The sequence below is a fragment of the Saccoglossus kowalevskii genome, chromosome 2 (genome assembly GCF_978046115.1).
Source record: "Saccoglossus kowalevskii chromosome 2, keSacKowa6.1, whole genome shotgun sequence".
In the NCBI taxonomy this organism is placed as follows: Eukaryota; Metazoa; Hemichordata; class Enteropneusta; family Harrimaniidae; genus Saccoglossus; species Saccoglossus kowalevskii.
Genome location: NC_140642.1, coordinates 42,407,605 through 42,419,612, shown reverse-complemented (window position 1 = coordinate 42,419,612; position 12,008 = coordinate 42,407,605). Strand labels below are relative to the sequence as shown.

The 12,008-nt window shown below is 39.6% G+C and overlaps 1 protein-coding gene across 1 annotated transcript in view; it reads right to left on the bottom strand.

The window, feature by feature from the left end:
- The window catches only part of LOC100366572 (DNA-dependent metalloprotease SPRTN-like), a 54,800-nt gene that overhangs the window by 18,396 nt on the left and 24,396 nt on the right, over nucleotides 1-12,008 (bottom strand). The gene's annotated exons all lie outside the window — the stretch shown is intronic.

The window sequence follows — 12,008 nt, the reverse complement described above, 5'->3', positions numbered from 1 at the left end:
GGTCTATACAAGTGACAGCGGTGGCTGCCATCTTGAACAAAATATTCAATGAGTAGAAATGGTCTATAAAAGTGACAGCGGTGGCTGCCATCTTGAACAAAATATTCAATGAGTAGAAATGATCTATACAAGTGACAGCGGTGGCTGCCATCTTGAACAACTACTCAATGAGTAGAAATGGTCTATACAAGTGACAGCGGTAGCTGCCATCTTGAACAACTATTCAATGAGTAGAAATGGTCTATACAAGTGACAGCGGTGGCTGCCATCTTGAACAAAATATTCAATGAGTAGAAATGATCTATAAAAGTGACAGCGATGGTTGCCATCTTAAACAACTATTCAATGAGTAGAAATGGTCTATAAAAGTGACAGCAGTGGCTGCCATCTTAAACAACTATTCAATGAGTAGAAATGGTCTATACAAGTGACAGCGGTGGCTGCCATCTTGAACAAAATATTCAATGAGTAGAAATGGTCTATAAAAGTGACAGCAGTGAATGCCATCTTGAACAACTATTCAAAGAGTGGAAATGGTCTATACAAGTGACAGCGGTGGCTGCCATCTTGAACAAAATATTCAATGAGTAGAAATGGTCTATAAAAGTGACAGCAGTGGCTGCCATCTTGAACAACTATTCAATGAGTAGAAATGATCTATAAAAGTGACAGCGGCGGCTACCATCTTGAACAACTATTCAATGAGTAGAAATGATCTATAAAAGTGACAGCGGCGGCTACCATCTTCAACAACTATTCAATGAGCAGAAATGGTCTATACAAGTGACAGCGGTAGCTGCCATCTTGAACAAAATATTCAATGAGTAGAAATGGTCTATAAAAGTGACAGCAGTGGCTGCCATCTTGAACAACTTTTCAATGAGTAGAAATGGTCTATAAAAGTGACAGCGGTGCCTGCCATCTTGAACAACTATTCAATGAGTAGAAATGATCTATAAAAGTGACAGCGGTGGCTGCCATCTTGAACAACTATTCAATGAGTAGAAATGGTCTATAAAAGTGACAGCGGTGGCTGCCATCTTGAACAAAATATTCAATGAGTAGAAATGATCTATAAAAGTGACAGCGGTGGCTGCCACCTTGAAAAACTATTCAATGAGTAGAAATGATCTATACAAGTGACAGCGGCGGCTACCATCTTGAACAACTATTCAATGAGTAGAAATTGTCTATACAAGTGACAGCGGTGGCTGCCATCTTGAACAACTTTTCAATGAGTAGAAATGGTCTATAAAAGTGACAGCGGTGCCTGCCATCTTGAACATCTATTCAATGAGTAGAAATGGTCTATACAAGTGACAGCGGTGGCTGCCATCTTGAACAAAATATTCAATGAGTAGAAATGGTCTATACAAGTGACAGCGGTGGCTGCCATCTTGAACAAAATATTCAATGAGTAGAAATGGTCTATACAAGTGACAGCGGTGGCTGCCATCTTGAACAAAATATTCAATGAGTAGAAATGGTCTATAAAAGTGACAGCAGTGGCTGCCATCTTGAACAACTTTTCAATGAGTAGAAATGGTCTATAAAAGTGACAGCGGCGGCTACCATCTTGAACAACTATTCAATGAGCAGAAATGGTCTATACAAGTGACAGCGGTAGCTGCCATCTTGAACAACTTTTCAATGAGTAGAAATGGTCTGTAAAAGTGACAGCAGTGCCTGCCATCTTGAACATCTATTCAATGAGTAGAAATGATCTATAAAAGTGACAGCGGTGGCTGCCATCTTGAACAACTATTCAATGAGTGGAAATGGTCTATACAAGTGACAGCGGTGGCTGCCATCTTGAACAAAATATTCAATGAGTAGAAATGGTCTATAAAAGTGACAGCGGTGGCTGCCATCTTGAACAAAATATTCAATGAGTAGAAATGATCTATACAAGTGACAGCGGTGGCTGCCATCTTGAACAACTACTCAATGAGTAGAAATGGTCTATACAAGTGACAGCGGTAGCTGCCATCTTGAACAACTATTCAATGAGTAGAAATGGTCTATACAAGTGACAGCGGTGGCTGCCATCTTGAACAAAATATTCAATGAGTAGAAATGATCTATAAAAGTGACAGCGATGGTTGCCATCTTAAACAACTATTCAATGAGTAGAAATGGTCTATAAAAGTGACAGCAGTGGCTGCCATCTTAAACAACTATTCAATGAGTAGAAATGGTCTATACAAGTGACAGCGGTGGCTGCCATCTTGAACAAAATATTCAATGAGTAGAAATGGTCTATAAAAGTGACAGCAGTGAATGCCATCTTGAACAACTATTCAAAGAGTGGAAATGGTCTATACAAGTGACAGCGGTGGCTGCCATCTTGAACAAAATATTCAATGAGTAGAAATGGTCTATAAAAGTGACAGCAGTGGCTGCCATCTTGAACAACTATTCAATGAGTAGAAATGATCTATAAAAGTGACAGCGGCGGCTACCATCTTGAACAACTATTCAATGAGTAGAAATGATCTATAAAAGTGACAGCGGCGGCTACCATCTTCAACAACTATTCAATGAGCAGAAATGGTCTATACAAGTGACAGCGGTAGCTGCCATCTTGAACAAAATATTCAATGAGTAGAAATGGTCTATAAAAGTGACAGCAGTGGCTGCCATCTTGAACAACTTTTCAATGAGTAGAAATGGTCTATAAAAGTGACAGCGGTGCCTGCCATCTTGAACAACTATTCAATGAGTAGAAATGATCTATAAAAGTGACAGTGGTGGCTGCCATCTTGAACAACTATTCAATGAGTAGAAATGGTCTATAAAAGTGACAGCGGTGGCTGCCATCTTGAACAAAATATTCAATGAGTAGAAATGATCTATAAAAGTGACAGCGGTGGCTGCCATCTTGAAAAACTATTCAATGAGTAGAAATGATCTATACAAGTGACAGCGGCGGCTACCATCTTGAACAACTATTCAATGAGTAGAAATTGTCTATACAAGTGACAGCGGTGGCTGCCATCTTGAACAACTTTTCAATGAGTAGAAATGGTCTATAAAAGTGACAGCGGTGCCTGCCATCTTGAACATCTATTCAATGAGTAGAAATGGTCTATACAAGTGACAGCGGTGGCTGCCATCTTGAACAAAATATTCAATGAGTAGAAATGGTCTATACAAGTGACAGCGGTGGCTGCCATCTTGAACAAAATATTCAATGAGTAGAAATGGTCTATAAAAGTGACAGCAGTGGCTGCCATCTTGAACAACTTTTCAATGAGTAGAAATGGTCTATAAAAGTGACAGCGGCGGCTACCATCTTGAACAACTATTCAATGAGCAGAAATGGTCTATACAAGTGACAGCGGTAGCTGCCATCTTGAACAACTTTTCAATGAGTAGAAATGGTCTATAAAAGTGACAGCAGTGCCTGCCATCTTGAACATCTATTCAATGAGTAGAAATGATCTATAAAAGTGACAGCGGTGGCTGCCATCTTGAACAACTATTCAATGAGTGGAAATGGTCTATACAAGTGACAGCGGTGGCTGCCATCTTGAACAAAATATTCAATGAGTAGAAATGGTCTATACAAGTGACAGCGGTGGCTGCCATCTTGAACAAAATATTCAATGAGTAGAAATGGTCTATACAAGTGACAGCGGTGGCTGCCATCTTGAACAAAATATTCAATGAGTAGAAATGGTCTATACAAGTGACAGCGGTGGCTGCCATCTTGAACAAAATATTCAATGAGTAGAAATGGTCTATACAAGTGACAGCGATGGCTGCCATCTTGAACAAATATTCAATGAGTAGAAATGGTCTATAAAATAACAGTGGTGGCTGCCATCTTGAACAACTATTCAATGAGTAGAAATGGTCTATAAAAGTGACAGCGGTGGCTGCCATCTTGAACAACTTTTCAATGAGTAGAAATGGTCTATAAGAGTGACAGCGGTGGCTGCCATCTTGAACAACTATTCAATGAGTAGAAATGGTCTATAAAAGTGACAGCGGTGGCTGCCATCTTGAACAACTATTCAATGAGTAGAAGAGGTCTATACAAGTAACAGTGGTGGCTGCCATCTTGAACAAAATATTCAATGAGTAGAAATGGTCTATAAAAGTGACAGCGGCGGCTACCATCTTGAACAACTATTCAATGAGCAGAAATGGTCTATACAAGTGACAGCGGTAGCTGCCATCTTGAACAACTTTTCAATGAGTAGAAATGGTCTATAAAAGTGACAGCAGTGCCTGCCATCTTGAACATCTATTCAATGAGTAGAAATGATCTATAAAAGTGACAGCGGTGGCTGCCATCTTGAACAACTATTCAATGAGTGGAAATGGTCTATACAAGTGACAGCGGTGGCTGCCATCTTGAACAAAATATTCAATGAGTAGAAATGGTCTATACAAGTGACAGCGGTGGCTGCCATCTTGAACAAAATATTCAATGAGTAGAAATGGTCTATACAAGTGACAGCGGTGGCTGCCATCTTGAACAAAATATTCAATGAGTAGAAATGGTCTATACAAGTGACAGCGGTGGCTGCCATCTTGAACAAAATATTCAATGAGTAGAAATGGTCTATACAAGTGACAGCGGTGGCTGCCATCTTGAACAAATATTCAATGAGTAGAAATGGTCTATAACATAACAGTGGTGGCTGCCATCTTGAACAACTATTCAATGAGTAGAAATGGTCTATAAAAGTGACAGCGGTGGCTGCCATCTTGAACAACTTTTCAATGAGTAGAAATGGTCTATAAGAGTGACAGCGGTGGCTGCCATCTTGAACAACTATTCAATGAGTAGAAATGGTCTATACAAGTGACAGCGGTGGCTGCCATCTTGAACAAAATATTCAATGAGTAGAAATGGTCTATAAAAGTGACAGCGGTGGCTGCCATCTTGAACAAAATATTCAATGAGTAGAAATGATCTATACAAGTGACAGCGGTGGCTGCCATCTTGAACAACTACTCAATGAGTAGAAATGGTCTATACAAGTGACAGCGGTAGCTGCCATCTTGAACAACTATTCAATGAGTAGAAATGGTCTATACAAGTGACAGCGGTGGCTGCCATCTTGAACAAAATATTCAATGAGTAGAAATGATCTATAAAAGTGACAGCGATGGTTGCCATCTTAAACAACTATTCAATGAGTAGAAATGGTCTATAAAAGTGACAGCAGTGGCTGCCATCTTAAACAACTATTCAATGAGTAGAAATGGTCTATACAAGTGACAGCGGTGGCTGCCATCTTGAACAAAATATTCAATGAGTAGAAATGGTCTATAAAAGTGACAGCAGTGAATGCCATCTTGAACAACTATTCAAAGAGTGGAAATGGTCTATACAAGTGACAGCGGTGGCTGCCATCTTGAACAAAATATTCAATGAGTAGAAATGGTCTATAAAAGTGACAGCAGTGGCTGCCATCTTGAACAACTATTCAATGAGTAGAAATGATCTATAAAAGTGACAGCGGCGGCTACCATCTTGAACAACTATTCAATGAGTAGAAATGATCTATAAAAGTGACAGCGGCGGCTACCATCTTCAACAACTATTCAATGAGCAGAAATGGTCTATACAAGTGACAGCGGTAGCTGCCATCTTGAACAAAATATTCAATGAGTAGAAATGGTCTATAAAAGTGACAGCAGTGGCTGCCATCTTGAACAACTTTTCAATGAGTAGAAATGGTCTATAAAAGTGACAGCGGTGCCTGCCATCTTGAACAACTATTCAATGAGTAGAAATGATCTATAAAAGTGACAGCGGTGGCTGCCATCTTGAACAACTATTCAATGAGTAGAAATGGTCTATAAAAGTGACAGCGGTGGCTGCCATCTTGAACAAAATATTCAATGAGTAGAAATGATCTATAAAAAGTGACAGCGGTGGCTGCCACCTTGAAAAACTATTCAATGAGTAGAAATGATCTATACAAGTGACAGCGGCGGCTACCATCTTGAACAACTATTCAATGAGTAGAAATTGTCTATACAAGTGACAGCGGTGGCTGCCATCTTGAACAACTTTTCAATGAGTAGAAATGGTCTATAAAAGTGACAGCGGTGCCTGCCATCTTGAACATCTATTCAATGAGTAGAAATGGTCTATACAAGTGACAGCGGTGGCTGCCATCTTGAACAAAATATTCAATGAGTAGAAATGGTCTATACAAGTGACAGCGGTGGCTGCCATCTTGAACAAAATATTCAATGAGTAGAAATGGTCTATACAAGTGACAGCGGTGGCTGCCATCTTGAACAAAATATTCAATGAGTAGAAATGGTCTATAAAAGTGACAGCAGTGGCTGCCATCTTGAACAACTTTTCAATGAGTAGAAATGGTCTATAAAAGTGACAGCGGCGGCTACCATCTTGAACAACTATTCAATGAGCAGAAATGGTCTATACAAGTGACAGCGGTAGCTGCCATCTTGAACAACTTTTCAATGAGTAGAAATGGTCTGTAAAAGTGACAGCAGTGCCTGCCATCTTGAACATCTATTCAATGAGTAGAAATGATCTATAAAAGTGACAGCGGTGGCTGCCATCTTGAACAACTATTCAATGAGTGGAAATGGTCTATACAAGTGACAGCGGTGGCTGCCATCTTGAACAAAATATTCAATGAGTAGAAATGGTCTATAAAAGTGACAGCGGTGGCTGCCATCTTGAACAAAATATTCAATGAGTAGAAATGATCTATACAAGTGACAGCGGTGGCTGCCATCTTGAACAACTACTCAATGAGTAGAAATGGTCTATACAAGTGACAGCGGTAGCTGCCATCTTGAACAACTATTCAATGAGTAGAAATGGTCTATACAAGTGACAGCGGTGGCTGCCATCTTGAACAAAATATTCAATGAGTAGAAATGATCTATAAAAGTGACAGCGATGGTTGCCATCTTAAACAACTATTCAATGAGTAGAAATGGTCTATAAAAGTGACAGCAGTGGCTGCCATCTTAAACAACTATTCAATGAGTAGAAATGGTCTATACAAGTGACAGCGTGACAGAGGTGGCTGCCATCTTGAACAAAATATTCAATGAGTAGAAATGGTCTATAAAAGTGACAGCAGTGAATGCCATCTTGAACAACTATTCAAAGAGTGGAAATGGTCTATACAAGTGACAGCGGTGGCTGCCATCTTGAACAAAATATTCAATGAGTAGAAATGGTCTATAAAAGTGACAGCAGTGGCTGCCATCTTGAACAACTATTCAATGAGTAGAAATGATCTATAAAAGTGACAGCGGCGGCTACCATCTTGAACAACTATTCAATGAGTAGAAATGATCTATAAAAGTGACAGCGGCGGCTACCATCTTCAACAACTATTCAATGAGCAGAAATGGTCTATACAAGTGACAGCGGTAGCTGCCATCTTGAACAAAATATTCAATGAGTAGAAATGGTCTATAAAAGTGACAGCAGTGGCTGCCATCTTGAACAACTTTTCAATGAGTAGAAATGGTCTATAAAAGTGACAGCGGTGCCTGCCATCTTGAACAACTATTCAATGAGTAGAAATGATCTATAAAAGTGACAGCGGTGGCTGCCATCTTGAACAACTATTCAATGAGTAGAAATGGTCTATAAAAGTGACAGCGGTGGCTGCCATCTTGAACAAAATATTCAATGAGTAGAAATGATCTATAAAAGTGACAGCGGTGGCTGCCATCTTGAAAAACTATTCAATGAGTAGAAATGATCTATACAAGTGACAGCGGCGGCTACCATCTTGAACAACTATTCAATGAGTAGAAATTGTCTATACAAGTGACAGCGGTGGCTGCCATCTTGAACAACTTTTCAATGAGTAGAAATGGTCTATAAAAGTGACAGCGGTGCCTGCCATCTTGAACATCTATTCAATGAGTAGAAATGGTCTATACAAGTGACAGCGGTGGCTGCCATCTTGAACAAAATATTCAATGAGTAGAAATGGTCTATACAAGTGACAGCGGTGGCTGCCATCTTGAACAAAATATTCAATGAGTAGAAATGGTCTATAAAAGTGACAGCAGTGGCTGCCATCTTGAACAACTTTTCAATGAGTAGAAATGGTCTATAAAAGTGACAGCGGCGGCTACCATCTTGAACAACTATTCAATGAGCAGAAATGGTCTATACAAGTGACAGCGGTAGCTGCCATCTTGAACAACTTTTCAATGAGTAGAAATGGTCTATAAAAGTGACAGCAGTGCCTGCCATCTTGAACATCTATTCAATGAGTAGAAATGATCTATAAAAGTGACAGCGGTGGCTGCCATCTTGAACAACTATTCAATGAGTGGAAATGGTCTATACAAGTGACAGCGGTGGCTGCCATCTTGAACAAAATATTCAATGAGTAGAAATGGTCTATACAAGTGACAGCGGTGGCTGCCATCTTGAACAAAATATTCAATGAGTAGAAATGGTCTATACAAGTGACAGCGGTGGCTGCCATCTTGAACAAAATATTCAATGAGTAGAAATGGTCTATACAAGTGACAGCGGTGGCTGCCATCTTGAACAAAATATTCAATGAGTAGAAATGGTCTATACAAGTGACAGCGATGGCTGCCATCTTGAACAAATATTCAATGAGTAGAAATGGTCTATAAAATAACAGTGGTGGCTGCCATCTTGAACAACTATTCAATGAGTAGAAATGGTCTATAAAAGTGACAGCAGTGGCTGCCATCTTGAACAACTATTCAATGAGTAGAAATGATCTATAAAAGTGACAGCGGCGGCTACCATCTTGAACAACTATTCAATGAGTAGAAATGATCTATAAAAGTGACAGCGGCGGCTACCATCTTCAACAACTATTCAATGAGCAGAAATGGTCTATACAAGTGACAGCGGTAGCTGCCATCTTGAACAAAATATTCAATGAGTAGAAATGGTCTATAAAAGTGACAGCAGTGGCTGCCATCTTGAACAACTTTTCAATGAGTAGAAATGGTCTATAAAAGTGACAGCGGTGCCTGCCATCTTGAACAACTATTCAATGAGTAGAAATGATCTATAAAAGTGACAGCGGTGGCTGCCATCTTGAACAACTATTCAATGAGTAGAAATGGTCTATAAAAGTGACAGCGGTGGCTGCCATCTTGAACAAAATATTCAATGAGTAGAAATGATCTATAAAAGTGACAGCGGTGGCTGCCATCTTGAAAAACTATTCAATGAGTAGAAATGATCTATACAAGTGACAGCGGCGGCTACCATCTTGAACAACTATTCAATGAGTAGAAATTGTCTATACAAGTGACAGCGGTGGCTGCCATCTTGAACAACTTTTCAATGAGTAGAAATGGTCTATAAAAGTGACAGCGGTGCCTGCCATCTTGAACATCTATTCAATGAGTAGAAATGGTCTATACAAGTGACAGCGGTGGCTGCCATCTTGAACAAAATATTCAATGAGTAGAAATGGTCTATACAAGTGACAGCGGTGGCTGCCATCTTGAACAAAATATTCAATGAGTAGAAATGGTCTATAAAAGTGACAGCAGTGGCTGCCATCTTGAACAACTTTTCAATGAGTAGAAATGGTCTATAAAAGTGACAGCGGCGGCTACCATCTTGAACAACTATTCAATGAGCAGAAATGGTCTATACAAGTGACAGCGGTAGCTGCCATCTTGAACAACTTTTCAATGAGTAGAAATGGTCTATAAAAGTGACAGCAGTGCCTGCCATCTTGAACATCTATTCAATGAGTAGAAATGATCTATAAAAGTGACAGCGGTGGCTGCCATCTTGAACAACTATTCAATGAGTGGAAATGGTCTATACAAGTGACAGCGGTGGCTGCCATCTTGAACAAAATATTCAATGAGTAGAAATGGTCTATACAAGTGACAGCGGTGGCTGCCATCTTGAACAAAATATTCAATGAGTAGAAATGGTCTATACAAGTGACAGCGGTGGCTGCCATCTTGAACAAAATATTCAATGAGTAGAAATGGTCTATACAAGTGACAGCGGTGGCTGCCATCTTGAACAAAATATTCAATGAGTAGAAATGGTCTATACAAGTGACAGCGATGGCTGCCATCTTGAACAAATATTCAATGAGTAGAAATGGTCTATAAAATAACAGTGGTGGCTGCCATCTTGAACAACTATTCAATGAGTAGAAATGGTCTATAAAAGTGACAGCGGTGGCTGCCATCTTGAACAACTTTTCAATGAGTAGAAATGGTCTATAAGAGTGACAGCGGTGGCTGCCATCTTGAACAACTATTCAATGAGTAGAAATGGTCTATAAAAGTGACAGCGGTGGCTGCCATCTTGAACAACTATTCAATGAGTAGAAGAGGTCTATACAAGTAACAGTGGTGGCTGCCATCTTGAACAAAATATTCAATGAGTAGAAATGGTCTATAAAAGTGACAGCGGCGGCTACCATCTTGAACAACTATTCAATGAGCAGAAATGGTCTATACAAGTGACAGCGGTAGCTGCCATCTTGAACAACTTTTCAATGAGTAGAAATGGTCTATAAAAGTGACAGCAGTGCCTGCCATCTTGAACATCTATTCAATGAGTAGAAATGATCTATAAAAGTGACAGCGGTGGCTGCCATCTTGAACAACTATTCAATGAGTGGAAATGGTCTATACAAGTGACAGCGGTGGCTGCCATCTTGAACAAAATATTCAATGAGTAGAAATGGTCTATACAAGTGACAGCGGTGGCTGCCATCTTGAACAAAATATTCAATGAGTAGAAATGGTCTATACAAGTGACAGCGGTGGCTGCCATCTTGAACAAAATATTCAATGAGTAGAAATGGTCTATACAAGTGACAGCGGTGGCTGCCATCTTGAACAAAATATTCAATGAGTAGAAATGGTCTATACAAGTGACAGCGGTGGCTGCCATCTTGAACAAATATTCAATGAGTAGAAATGGTCTATAACATAACAGTGGTGGCTGCCATCTTGAACAACTATTCAATGAGTAGAAATGGTCTATAAAAGTGACAGCGGTGGCTGCCATCTTGAACAACTATTCAATGAGTAGAAATGGTCTATACAAGTGACAGCGGTGGCTGCCATCTTGAACAAAATATTCAATGAGTAGAAATGGTCTATAAAAGTGACAGCGGTGGCTGCCATCTTGAACAAAATATTCAATGAGTAGAAATGATCTATACAAGTGACAGCGGTGGCTGCCATCTTGAACAACTACTCAATGAGTAGAAATGGTCTATACAAGTGACAGCGGTAGCTGCCATCTTGAACAACTATTCAATGAGTAGAAATGGTCTATACAAGTGACAGCGGTGGCTGCCATCTTGAACAAAATATTCAATGAGTAGAAATGATCTATAAAAGTGACAGCGATGGTTGCCATCTTAAACAACTATTCAATGAGTAGAAATGGTCTATAAAAGTGACAGCAGTGGCTGCCATCTTAAACAACTATTCAATGAGTAGAAATGGTCTATACAAGTGACAGCGGTGGCTGCCATCTTGAACAAAATATTCAATGAGTAGAAATGGTCTATAAAAGTGACAGCAGTGAATGCCATCTTGAACAACTATTCAAAGAGTGGAAATGGTCTATACAAGTGACAGCGGTGGCTGCCATCTTGAACAAAATATTCAATGAGTAGAAATGGTCTATAAAAGTGACAGCAGTGGCTGCCATCTTGAACAACTATTCAATGAGTAGAAATGATCTATAAAAGTGACAGCGGCGGCTACCATCTTGAACAACTATTCAATGAGTAGAAATGATCTATAAAAGTGACAGCGGCGGCTACCATCTTCAACAACTATTCAATGAGCAGAAATGGTCTATACAAGTGACAGCGGTAGCTGCCATCTTGAACAAAATATTCAATGAGTAGAAATGGTCTATAAAAGTGACAGCAGTGGCTGCCATCTTGAACAACTTTTCAATGAGTAGAAATGGTCTATAAAAGTGACAGCGGTGCCTGCCATCTTGAACAACTATTCAATGAGTAGAAATGATCTATAAAAGTGAC